Raw genomic sequence first — 14,211 nt, forward strand, 5'->3', positions numbered from 1 at the left:
GAGCTGTAGGGGTGTTTGATTAGCAGAGGTCAGGTGTCATGTTCTCTTCAAAGACTGTGAACGAGGTGCTTCATTTCCTGAGTGTTCACAGCCTGTCTCTGTGTCTCCAACACTTTGTTAAAGAGGAATTCAGCTGAGATTGTGTGTGTGTGTGTGTGTGTGTGTGTGTGTGTGAAGTAAACATAACTATTTCAATATTTATGCTGTAAAATTGGTCATTTCCACCACGTCAAAAAATATAAACTGATATTTTATAGCTCATTATTTCCATTCATGCTGTAAAGTTGTCAACTTTTGCAAAAATTATGCAAAATGCTGTTAAAAACAGCATATAATTTGAGATGCGGTGGGCGGGAAAAAAGACATATTTTTCTATGATGCATATGTACACTTTTGTTAATGCTCAAATAAGTAAACTCTGAAAATTGTTTCTTTTCTAAAAGTCCACATGAACAAAAGTGGGCGTAGGTCAAGAAACACCCTCAAATGATTATCATGTGAATTTCCAGTAAAGATGACAAACATTTTGCATATTCAAAACCTTTGGAAAATAGCTCCACAAAAAATAACAGGAAACCGAGTAAATGTCACCATTCAAAAAAATTAAATAAAAAATATCCTGCTGCTATCTTTTAAACATTTTTCTATGAATATGACACAAATATGAAAATACTGCATCTCTCTTAATGTTTCCTCTATGTTTAAATCAATCAAGGTTGATAAGATTTATACCTGTGCTGCCAACAATACTGCAGATGCGAGAATGGACTTTTCAGTCTGTATAAAATATCTCATCCCACACCGTTAATACTGCAAACAAACAAACTGTAAATAATACCTCAAATCATGTGACTTAAGAAAAAATGGCAGAAAATCCTTTATTCACCTACCAACCAACCAAAACAGCATAAAAAAACTCTTAGCATCATGCTAACAACCACTCAACAACCGCAAGCGTATAGCGGCTAGTAGTGCAAAAAATGACAAACAGAAGTTTAAATAACACTGTTGTCTTTCTCATTTCAAGCTTTGGAATAAAACTCTGATCTACAACCAACTTTTCATCTCAATTATGAGCAGAACCTGTTCAAAACAACACGGCTAACTCGTTCCAGATTAGCAAGCTGGAGAGAATGAACTGCTAATGGTGCTTCACTCTCTCACACAGGAGCGTTGTGTGCCAGTTTAGGACATTTTACACCAGGAATTCAAGCTTTGTGGTCATAACAGAGCGTTTCTGGAGGTAGTGTGACGACTTAATACAAACCGCAAATCTAAACAAGTGAATCAGAGAAATAATGCAGAGGGCAGCAGAAAAAAACAAGAGTTATGGTCTTTATCCATGGAGGTAAACAGTGAGAGAAAATATCTTCTCTGTTTTTCTTCCAGCCAAACAGATGGGCTTGAATCAGAGCTGTCAATTAGTGACGTCATCAAGATGGAGGCAGATGTGAGGCAGTCGAGGGAATCTAAATATTTGCCCGTGACTCATTTCATGTCCTCACTGACCTTTCATTTTGTTCCGTTCCTTCATCCATTTCTTGTTCTTTGATTTTCAGGATTGTTGTTGCTGGTCTTTGCTAAAGACTGCCAGGTTCACAAACTCTCTTGTCCTCTTTAAAGGTAAAGCATGCATTGTTTTCAATGTTTCACTTGTACTGCTCAGCCTGACACAATAACATTGGCTCAACCAATAGTGTGAGTTTTGGGTGTGGCTACGCAAGTTATAAAATTATTTATTTAAATTTACAGTAATTTGTTAAGAATTGTATAAATCATATTTTAGATATTTATAATATATTAAGAATTTTACATAAACATAAAACATTATCTATCAATCTGTACATATGAAGTTATAGATGTGTATAAGATTTATTAATAGTTTTATACAAAAACTATTAAATTATTGTAAAATAATTAGTAGATTAGTACATTTTGTATAGTAAATTGTGTAACGTCTTAAGAAGTCTTAAGAATGTAGTCTTAAGAATTGTATGATTTTCCTTATTAAAATAAAAAATTATACACCCCCCTCACATATATAAGTAATATTAAGTTATAAGATTTATTAAGAAATGTGTGTGAATATAAGATTATATTGTTACAAATTTTATAATTTTTATAATTAAAATATTAGAATACATTATACATATACAATACATATATATATATAATTATATTAAATTATATAGTAGTTACTATATATATATATATATATATATAATGTATAAATAATATATAAATTTATTAATGTATACCTTCTTATTATCTTTATTATAAATTACATTTTCATCTTTAAAAATAAAAACTATTTATAGTTCATATAGTAGTATTATTATTATTATCAATACCATTTCAAATACATAACTTATATAAGAACATATACACTGCTATTCAAAAGTTTGGGATCAGTAAAAGTTTTTATGTTGTTTAAAGAAGACTATTCTTATCATTCTAATATGAGGATTTATTATCAATGTTGGAAACAGTTGTGCTGCTTAATATTTTTTGCTGCTGTGATACTTTTTCAGCATTGAATAAACATTTAAAAAGAACAGCATTTGTTCAAAATAGAAAACTTAATATAAGTCTCATCACTTTTTATCCATTTAACATATCCTTGCTGAATAAAATATTAATTTCTTTAAAAATAATAATAATAATAATAATAAATAAATTTACTGACCCCAAAATCTTGAAAGGTAGTGTATATTTTTAGAAAAGATTTCTATTTTGAATAAATGCTGTTCATTTTAACTTTTTATTCATCAAATAATCCCGAAAAAAGGTTTCAAAAAATATGAAGCAGCACAACTGTTTTCAACATTGATAATAATAAGAAACATTTATTAAAAATCAAATCAGAATATTAAAATGATTTCTGAAGGATCATGTGACATGTGAGTAATGATGCTGAAAATTCAGTTTTGCATCACAGGGATACATTATATTTTGCAATATATTCACGTAGAAAACAGCTATTTAAAATTGCAATAATATTTCACATTATTGCTGTTTTTTCTGTATTTTTGATCAAATAAATGCAGTCTTGGTGAGCAGAAGAAACCTCTTTTAAAAACGTTAAAAATCTTACCGATCCCAAACTTTTGAACGTCAGTGTATATACAGGTTATTAATGAATTTATATTTATGGTCTTTGTTAACTAAATTTATTAATTTGGCACTAATGGTTGAGCAGATCAATGTTACATTCATCTGAACATCTGCTATTTCATATGTGATTGCAATTCCAGATCCATTCAGGAAAACCCAAAAAGGCTGGAGAGATGGCGTAATGGAATGATGGAGTGATGAAGGGAGGGAGAGCGAGGTTCACAGGATTGAGTCGAGGTAGATTAAACGCTTTACGGTTTATTTCATGACCTCCCAAATGCTCTGCAGTAATACTGCTGCCAAACCCCGCTAGAACTCATTCAGGATGGCACTCGCTGCTCTAATTTTAATGATGCTCTTTACGGCATGTTTCAGACGTGGATATTAAAGCTTGAGCATTAGCATTAGCATCTAGCTAAATATATTGCGTTCATTATTTTTGGGTTTGTACACTTAAAAACGGCACGTTTCTTATCGTTTCAGCGAAAACGCTCATTTTAATTTTTATATTTTGAATTTATTATAATTTTAACTAATATTATTATGCAGGGCTTGTAGACCTAGCGAAACTGAACAAATTCAGGCACGTGAATGGGTAATTTCTGCTAAAGCACTTAGATAAACACCTTTTTACCTGTAACAATAGAAAAACGTCGGGGTTGTTTTAACCCCCCTCAGTTTCAGTTGACATGACGCTTTCTGTATACAGTGGCTTTCCTCTCCTCTCGTAACCTTTTTCTTTGTCACTCTCGATCCTCTTTTCCCTGCAGGAAAACACAAGGGGTGTTAGATTTGGTCTGTCTGGTTTAGTAAGTGTCTCTCTCTCTCACGGCTGAGCTCTTGGCATTCCTGCCCACAACATCAATGTCATTAGTTCAAAGTCTTTCCTTTTTTTTCACCAGACAGTCTGTCCACAGTGGGCTGTACAATCCTCTCCATCTCTCATATTCCCTCTGTCCCAGTTAACTTATTCCACCAGCGTAAATGTAAGTAATCAGCTGTCTCTGCTAGGTTGCGTATTTAGAGTAAAGAAGGCACATTTAAAAATGATTGTAGCCCCTTTTCATTAAGTGAACATAATGGCATAAACAATGCAGCAGAGATGGATTTCAAATCTTATTATATTGTAATTTTTTTAATGAAACATTTTTTTGTAACCTGTAAAAAAAATATATATAATTGAAAAAGATTAAGTAGGTAGGTAGGTAGGTAGGTAGGTAGATAGATAGATGGATAGATGGATGGATGGATGGATGGATGGATGGATAGATCGATCATATCATAATCATTATACATATGTATGTGTATAACATTATATATATATATATATATGATTCTTTATATGATAGAAATTAATATATGTGTGTGTGTGTATGTGTGTATTATTTTTATTGATAATATTTAAATAGCCTATATAGATATGTAAATATTTATTTTAATGATTTCATTTTCTATTATCTGTTTGTTTCACTGATTCGTTTTAAGATATAGTTAAACCCAAATAAATACAATTGTCACAAAATGAGGGATGCACTGTTCCATGGTATTCTTTGAGTAATGAGTAGGCTACCATGGTTTTTATCATTATACATAGCTGTATCATCGTCTACAATAATAGTCTTTTGTAAGGCGGTCTGACTTTCCATTGAACCCTCTGTTTTTACATGTAACTTCATTACCAAACATCTGATTCAGCCTGTGACTCATTAGAAACGTATGATTAAAGTTCACGTTCACTGTTTTTGGAGCGTATGTTTACAGAACGGCTGGATGAGACTCAGTGAGACAGAGAGAGAGAGGGGTGGTGTTTTAAAGCATTCTTATAAACAGAAAGTAATGGGTGGTCTGTGTTTTTGTTGTCCGCTGTTTTTCTTTCAACTGCAGTGGTGTTTAAAAGTTAAACGCTGTTGACCTCTGCTGGTCAGGAAGTGGACTGCGTATACTGCATCAATGCCAGCGTGACAGCGGCACACTGCCTGTACAACCGCTCATATACCAAATAAATAAGAGCATCAGCCAGCATAATGAAATGCTGAAGTGACAGATAGATAGATAGATAGATAGATAGATGGATGGATGGATGGATGGATGGATGGATGGATGGTTGGATGCGAATGAATTGACCATCCTGTAATCCAGTGAATCCCGGCAGAGGATTAGAGTCTTCTCTGTGTCTCACTCATTCTCTCTCATCACCCGCTGTGTTTTTACTGTGAGATGAAGCATCTTGACTATAAATTGTCATAATCCCAGCAAACAGCACAAACCACTCATGTGAATGAAGAATGACCGTCTCATGCACTACACTGCATCCTGATGTCAGAATATCATCTTCAGCTGAGTAACCTACATCTATCTGTCTGTCTGTCTGTTTGTCTGTCTGTCTGTCTCTGTGTGTCTGTCTCTGTGTGTCTAACTGTCTGTCTGGCTGGCTATCTATCTGTCTGTCTGTCTACCCATCTGTCTGGCTGGCTATCTATCTGTCTGTCTGTCTACCCATCTATCTGGCTGTCTATCTATCTGTCTGGCTGTCTGTCTACCTATCTATCTATCTATCTATCTATCTATCTATCTATCTATCTATCTGTCTGTCTGTCTGTCTGTCTCTGTGTGTCTAACTGTCTGCCTGGCTTGCTGGCTGGCTATCTATCTGTTTATCTCTCTGTCTGTATACCCATCTGTCTTATCGTCTGTCTCTATGTCTGTTATCTATTTGTTTCTGTCTGTCTATCTGTCTGTCTCTTTGTCTGTCAGTCTTCTGTCTCTCTGTCTGTCTGTGCAACCATCTGTTTATCATCTCTGTCTGTCTATCTATCTGTCTGTCTGTCTGTCTGTCTGTCTGTCTATCTATCTGTCTGTCTGTCTGTCTTTCTGTTTACTGTTTGAATGGATATTTAACTCTTTTTGCTTTTATTATGCTTGTAATGTTATTCATGTTAAATATAGTAAGTGTAACCATTCATTAAAAAAACGGATACATAACAAAATCAAACACTTACAGTGGGTACGGAAAGTATTCAGACCCCCTTAAATTTTTCACTCTTTGTTATATTGCAGCCATTTGCTAAAATCATTTAAGTTAATTTTTTTTTCCTCATTAATGTACACACAACACCCCATATTGACAGAAAAACACAGAATTGTTGACATTTTTGCAGATTTATTAAAAAAGAAAAACTGAAATATCACATGGTCCTAAGTATTCAGACCCTTTGCTGTGACACTCATATATTTAACTCAGGTGCTGTCCATTTCTTCTGATCAGCCTTGAGATGGTTCTACACCTTCATTTGAGTCCAGCTGTGTTTGATTATACTGATTGGACTTGATTAGGAAAGCCACACACCTGTCTATATAAGACCTTACAGCTCACAGGGCATGTCAGAGCAAATGAGAATCATGAGGTCAAAGGAACTGCCTGAAGAGCTCAGAGACAGAATTGTGGCAAGGCACAGATTTTAAGGGGGTCTGAATACTTTCCGTACCCACTGTATTTCTTCTGTATTTTTTTTTTTTTTAACTCGTTTACATGGAAAGGCAACACTAGGTACTTTACAATGCAAAAACCAGCAAATGGCTCAACAATTCCTTTGATTTAAGGCTCTTTTTAGGTCAGAGCTGTAGTTTATATCAGAGGTCCTGGATGAAACTCAACCCTCCTTCCTGCACAGATACATGATCTGAGGGGTTCAGGTGAACAGCGGCGGCCCACCTGCTCTCACCGGCCAATATTCACCTACTGAAGGAATGGGGAGGACAAATTAGGTCAATCCAATCAAGACTGGATCCATAACATAAAGTATATATATTTAGTAAGGTAAATGTTTTTAACATCTATACATGTAACATACATGTCAAACATTTGTGTTCAGGAGAAGTGAAATAATGCAGGACAAAGTAAAGCTTTGGAGAGCTTTAGCTCTAATCCCACTTTTTGTATTCCTCCTTCCCTTTTCCGATGTGAAGACGGATGCAGAGCTCAACAGGGGTTTTGCAGTTTTATCCCTCTAGTAATATCCCAAACATAAAGAGAAATAAGCTGGTTTTAACCTTTTCTCTTTGTTTCATTAAATCTGTCATCTGCCTGTAGATGGAAGGGATATACAGACTGACATTAAAGCTAGTGTAAGGAGAAACTGTGCTCATAGCTGAGATGGATGGGAATTTTTCCAATCCTGAGAAAGATTACGAGTCTGATTTTAAAATGTATAAAAGACCGAAGGAGAATATCCCATAATGCACCATGCTATGAGTATCCAGTGCATCCAGTTATCCCTGCCATAACCATGTAAACCAGGAAACCCTGTAAATTTTAGGGATATTAAAACTTAAATATTTAAGTTCATCCACTTAAAACAGTAGTCCGTCTGCTAATTCATTTAATTTACTTAGCTTATACGTATTTCCTGTCAAACGTATTTATTTTCTTATTTATAATTACATCATTTAGGTTTGTGTTATCTGTCACCAATATTAAAAATGTAAAATTCATAATTGTCCTCTTCAAGTGTTGCAGTTTGCACCCCCTCATCATGCCCTCCGCTGCCGCCGTGAAATATTAATCACTTTGCTCTTTCTCTTTTCTCTTCTCTGCCAACAGCTGCCCCTGTACAATAGCGTTTCCCTCCCGGCTGCAAACACACAGCGTCTGCTGTACAGACACATGCACACACTCCCCACCTGCAGCTGCTCCTCTGATGACAGACACCAAACTCAGGTAGGGCTCTATTTATACTTATTTTTGACTACGTAAGTTGACCTTAAGTTTTCGGAGCTGTAGTAAACCATAGAACAAGGCGCTGATGGGGTTTTTACGATAAGATCTGTGTCCTGACTGGGGATGCTAGGTACGATAGGTATCACAATACGATACATGATTGAAAACGTACTCGATGTACTGAAGTGCGGATCTTTTTGTAGACATTCTGTATTGTTAACAGACGATTCATGTTTATTTATATATATGTTTCATAAATTGCATACTATTTTGTAAGTACTATTGAGAGTAGTTGTATGTTTTATTTTACACTACATAATCATTTAAAATGAATTTGTGATGGTTAGAAGGTGCTTAAAATGGTGAAGAAAGAAAATAGTGACTAGTTACTTTACTTCTGATTATACATTCCTATAAATTTTAACCTAAAGTATCATTTTTAAACAAATAAACATGTACAGGTGCATCTCAATAAATTAGAATGTCGTGGAAAAGTTCATTTAGCTCATTTAGTAAAGTTTATGCATGAACTAAACCGCCCTTGACCTGTAATCATATAACAGGCTTTGAACATCCGTATGCAAACATCAAGTTCAGCTAAACATGTAGCTGTCTTGTTTGTACTGTTTGTTTATACAGTGTATACTGGAAAACAGTGTGTAAAAGCTCCATAAAACCATGCTGGATCCACAATTCAATCTGATAATGATCTAACGGAAGCAGATAATGGAAAAATGTAGCATAGAGACACAATAGAATGTTCGTTTTGCATTATACAATGACATAAATGCTATATCCCAGTCCATCAAAATAGCATTATAAAATAAGATTATATAATAAAGAACCATTCTTGTATTCTTTTAATTATAACATATTCACCTAAAAGTATTTATGTAATTTGGTTGATAAAAATGGAAAGATTAATAATTTAGAAACAAAATAATATATAATTTTATATCATATATGTGATTATACATTATACATATATGTGATTATATTATTTATATATATATTATGACAAAAAACATATTGTGTGCTTTATATCATTATATTTTATTACATAAAATATTATATGTCATGCAATATATGTATTATTAAATATTATATGTCATGTATTATATGCATTATATGTCCCTATTATATGACATGTACTCAAAAACAGAACTGTAAAGTAAGATTTTTTTACTTTGCATCATATTTAACATGTAAGTAAAAGCTTTGAATAACTTGTAACCATGCACATAATATCCCAGATGTTTAACCACTTATAAAGAACAGGGATATCTGAAAGGTTACAGGTTTGAATTTTACACAAACTTTTATTGGTTCTCCTCAGAACCTCCAGGATGCATCTGCTGTTCGTGCTTCCCTTGGTGCTCGAGGTCCAGTCCATCTCCACGAGCCACAACATCACCTATGACTGCACCTGCTACGAGGAAGTGCCATCCGGCCCCGAGCCTTCCACAGCACACGAAGACTTCGCATCCTGCTCCTGAACGACAATGTGATTGCTGTGCTAGCTGATGGAGCGTTCTCTCTTCTAGAAGGACTGTTGAGGTTGGACCTGAGCCGAAACCGAATCTCATTCCTGAGTGAAGGATTTTCACAGGGTCTCGGTTCCCTTCAAGATCTGTCACTGGCCGAGAACCGATTGACCAGCTTGGACAGCAGTTTTTTCGTCCACTTTGACGCCCTCCAAAGACTCAACCTCAAACATAATGCTATCGAGACCATCAAGATGAGGGCGTTTGTGTCTATGAGTACCCTACGCCAGCTACAACTCAACTCGAACAATTTAACGGTTCTCAAAAATGGCATCTTCTCCATGCTACGAAACCTCGAAGTCTTGAATTTACATCACAACCAGATACACTACTTGGACGTCGGCGTGCTTTCACCATTGACCAGTCTCGCTCTACTGGACCTCACCAACAACAACCTCTCCACGATTCAGTTCAAGACCTTCCTGAGTCTCAACACGTACAGCACTCACATAATGCTCCAAGGAAACCCGTGGAATTGCGACTGTGATCTGCAGCGAGTCTTCCGGAAGCTCTGTAACGTCAAGCGGCTCTTCCTGGATGACTACGATAACCTCACATGCGTGAATTTGGACGAAAGTCACAGGAACTACACGATGAAAGAGGAGTTCTGCGTTGCAGAGATGGTTACTGTCCTGGTCATCACCATCACGGTGGTCATCACTGTTGTGGCTGCCATCGTCATGGCAGAGAAGAAAAGGAAAAAAAAGAACAAAGAAAAGCATTGGACGGAAGTCGGCGAGTTGTCGTGCGCATCGCAAGACTGAACCAATGCAGATAATGTAAAAAGGAACATTAAACTTGCATTATTATATTATGCTTTAGGTTGTCAAATTAAGGGCTTCTGCAAATTTCATGAAGGTACATTTTTAAGACCAAGTTAAAAAATGTAAGGAATAAATTGAATGGAACACAATACGTCGACATGGTCCCTAAATGTAAATGTCTTGTATTCGTAATACTTCAAAGTTTGGAAATACAATTTCCAACAGACCTCCACTGCTTTTTATTTCTATTGTTTTTTTTTTCATATTTCAGTAGTTCTGCTCCCAACCAGTAGAATATGGAAATAACTTTTACTGTACCTTCTGATCACACTGCAAAAAATGTTCTTTGTCAATAATTTTGTCTTGTTTTCCAGTCTTGAATCAATAAATATTTACTTGAGATGCAAAATTACCTAAAATTACTACGAGAAGTTAATCAAGATGAAGTGAGTTGACATTAGCAGTTATTTGTCCGTGGCAATTTCCATACCCCATTGACAGATGTTTGTTCTTGTTTTATGCATAAACTTAATTTTCTTCAATTTCTCAGAAAACAAGACTTCTTATTTTCAATTTGCATCTCAAGTAAATTAAGGATATTTCAATATTTGTATTGAAAAAAACATACCGAGAAATATGTTCTTTTTATTTTATTTATGTATTTATTTATTGCAGTGTATGCAACATTTAATGCCACTGACTTCATGAATGTAGGCCTTAATTTGCAGAACGGCAAGTTAAGACTCAAGATGTGAGACTCAAGACTTCTTTATGTGAACCAGCAATGATGGAAGGTTTAAAGGGGTCATATGATGCTGCTAAAAAGAACTGAAACGCGTCGATTTTTACAAAGCTCATTGGTCTGAAAAAGCGAGGTGTGCTGTGATTGGCCAGCTATCCAGTGCGTTGTGATTGGCCGAATACCTCAAGCGTGTGATGGAAATGTTACGCCCCTTACCATACTGTTGATGCTGTGTCCCGGCCAGGAGCGACGAGACAAAAACATGAAAGCCCATTATAAACGAGGCATTTGTTGCATCCAATGGGGACATAATTACTGATTATAATGACTTATACTGTCTTTTTACGTTGCATCGCGCCTCGTAAACATGACCAAACAAAGTAGTTTTGCTTTCACAACGAAAAACACGGCAGCCTAGCGTGATCGGAAGCCGCGGCTTAGCATGAGCTGATCCGACGAAGGAGCAGCAACCACATGTGACGACCCCGGACTGGACTCCGCTTCGTCCACAGTGAAAGCCGATCCGGCGATCCACAGCATGAAGTTGATGTATTTCCTCACCTACATGGACCTGTTGTTATAAAAGCTGCAGTGTTATTAGATTTTTTTCATTTTTGAGCCAAATCTCAAAAATGTCCTATGGTATGACTGTCTCAAGCATGGTTCAGTAAATTACAACTTTTATAAATTAAAAAGAAAAACATACAAATGTTAATAAATACCTCCGGCATAATTGTACAAGTGTCTATTTAAATAAATGGCAATCATTTTTTTCATCCATATATTTCTGAAAGCGTAGGAACTTGATATATTTTGTCTCTGAAAACCATGTCCTATGGTGTGACACCATATCCTGATTTTAAATCAGCCAATTCCAGAACAAAATTACATTAGTTGAAGGACCCCATTCATGATTGTTACTGAAGCCCCCTGTGAAGCCCATGACATGTGCACATGTTAGTAAATGGCAATCATTTTTTTTCATCCATATATTTCTGAAAGCGTAGGAACTTGATATATTTTGTCTCTGAAAACCATGTCCTCTGGTGTGACACCATATCCTGATTTTAAATCGGCCAATTCCAGAGAAAACTTTTAGTTTTATTTGTATTACTTCAATTAGTTGAAGGACCCCATTCATGATCATGTTACTGAAGGCCCCTGTGAAGCCCATGACATGTGCACATGCTCAATTTCTGTCTCCGAATTGTTCAAATATTTAACTTTTTTGGAACCACTACAAAAGTGTTACGTTTTATTGTCCTTTGGTGTGACACCCCTAAATTATATTTTTTAATTAAAAACTGCATGTTAAACTACATAATCATGGAAAATTAGGCAAATGTGTCTTGCTAACCATTAATGACAGAAAATGGCTGAAACGTCCTGTGGTGTGACAGATAATGTCCTCCGGTGTGACGCCTGTACTGTCACACCACAGGACAAAGATGTCACACCAGAGGACAAGGTCTCTTTAAAAAGCATTTTAAATAAATAAATAAGATTTATTTAACTCCTTTTTATTCTTTTTTGATCATTTTCAGTGATCTTAAATGCAATAACCACATGAATTGTGTGTGTGAAAGCGTAGGAACTTGACACATTTTGTCTCTGAAAACCATGTCCTCTGGTGTGACACCATATCCTGATTTTAAATCGGCCAATTCCAGAGAAAACTTTTAGTTTTATTTGTATTACTTCAATTAGTTGAAGGACCCCATTCATGATCATGTTACTGAAGGCCCCTGTGAAGCCCATGACATGTGCACATGCTCAATTTCTGTCTCCGAATTGTTCAAATATTTAACTTTTTTGGAACCACTACAAAAGTGTTACGTTTTATTGTCCTTTGGTGTGACACCCTTAAATTATATTTTTTTAATTAAAAACTGCATGTTAAACTACCTAATCATGGAAAATGATGCAAATGTGTCTTGCTAACCGCTAATGACAGGTTAGCTCGGAATAGCAAGGTCATTAATTGACAGAAAAAGGCTGAAACGTCCTCTGGTGTGACAGAAAATGTCCTCCGGTGTGATGCCTGTACTGTTCTTAAATGCAATAATTACATTAATTAAACTATTTTCTGATGCTTTTGCAGAAAACTTGTTATTCTGCCCTCACTTTGGTGTCTCTCTTCCCGAAGTTAGACAGATAGATAAACTCTTTCCAACACGTAGACTTGTGGGAGAATGCCACTTTATTCCAAACCACGTTGACTGTGTATGTTGAAACAGAGTGAAACTACAGAAAGGAGAATTATAGTGTAGCTAATACAATAATGTCTCAATTTACTGTTATTTATCGTATATAGTTCTTTCATAGCTTTATACACAATAAATTCAGCAAATTAAATACAAATTAATCATAAAAACTTACAGACAACGCTTTCTACAGATGATCACAAGATGAATGGCTGCTACAAGACTGTAGTGTGAAGTTCTACAACTAACTGAATTTAGCTGACTTAGAATGTTACTATGGTAACTATATTTTAAAGGAAGCTACATGACTAGGTATCAGAATTATAATCACTACAAACATTAAACTTAAATAGATGATCCAGAACACTTGTACTGTTATAACGTGTCATGCAAATAAGTATAAAATGTGGTCATTTGTTTTTGAAACAGAAAGAATTGAGGGAGAGAAATTACTGGAAGTGAGAGGACATGGAAATATAGACAGAAAATTAACAGGGATCCAACAGAAGGGAGGAGATCCTAAGAGAACAATTCAGAAAGTAATAGAATCAAATTGATGCCTTAAAAAGAGTAGCCATATAGTTTAAAAAAAATCATTCACATCTTAATGAATATAGGTTGAATATAAATCATATTTAGCTGTGCCACACATGTAGCAGCGGGGGCTAGAAAAGATTCAGTAACATACTGATTGACTAAGAGACTGACTTTTGTTGATGAAAATTATTTTTTGTTTTGTTTAAAAAACATGTTGATATTGTTTGTATCAAAATTAAACTTTCTTTCTCCTTTGACATGTTCAAAATTAAATAGAAATAATTTAATAACTACCCTTTCTGTCCTTTAGTGTGACGTAATGTCCTATGGTGTGACGTGATGTCCTATGGTGTGAGTGACACACATAAAAGGACCACAGATTTGTTTTTATCTCAAAATATCTTTAAAAAAAAAACAGTTGAGTATTGAAATAGGAGGGATATAAATATCACTCATCTTAAAATTGTATAATTTTCAGCAGTTTTGAACGGATGACAGCAAAGTTTGTCTTGTTGTCAAAGTTTGTCCTGAAGTTGTCCAACAAGTCATGGGGAAAAAATGATGTTAATTATAATTTCATATTAAATAA

General features: G+C 35.2%; 1 pseudogene; it reads left to right on the forward strand.

Annotated features, from left to right (window-relative positions):
- Positions 1–6,644: 6,644 nt before the first annotated feature.
- On the forward strand, positions 6,645–10,463 carry LOC107687892 (insulin-like growth factor-binding protein complex acid labile subunit; annotated as a pseudogene).
- The last annotated feature ends 3,748 nt before the right edge of the window (positions 10,464–14,211 follow it).

Source organism: Sinocyclocheilus anshuiensis, unplaced genomic scaffold (assembly GCF_001515605.1).
Source record: "Sinocyclocheilus anshuiensis isolate Anshui unplaced genomic scaffold, SAMN03320099.WGS_v1.1 scaffold273, whole genome shotgun sequence".
Lineage (NCBI taxonomy): Eukaryota > Metazoa > Chordata > Actinopteri > Cypriniformes > Cyprinidae > Sinocyclocheilus > Sinocyclocheilus anshuiensis.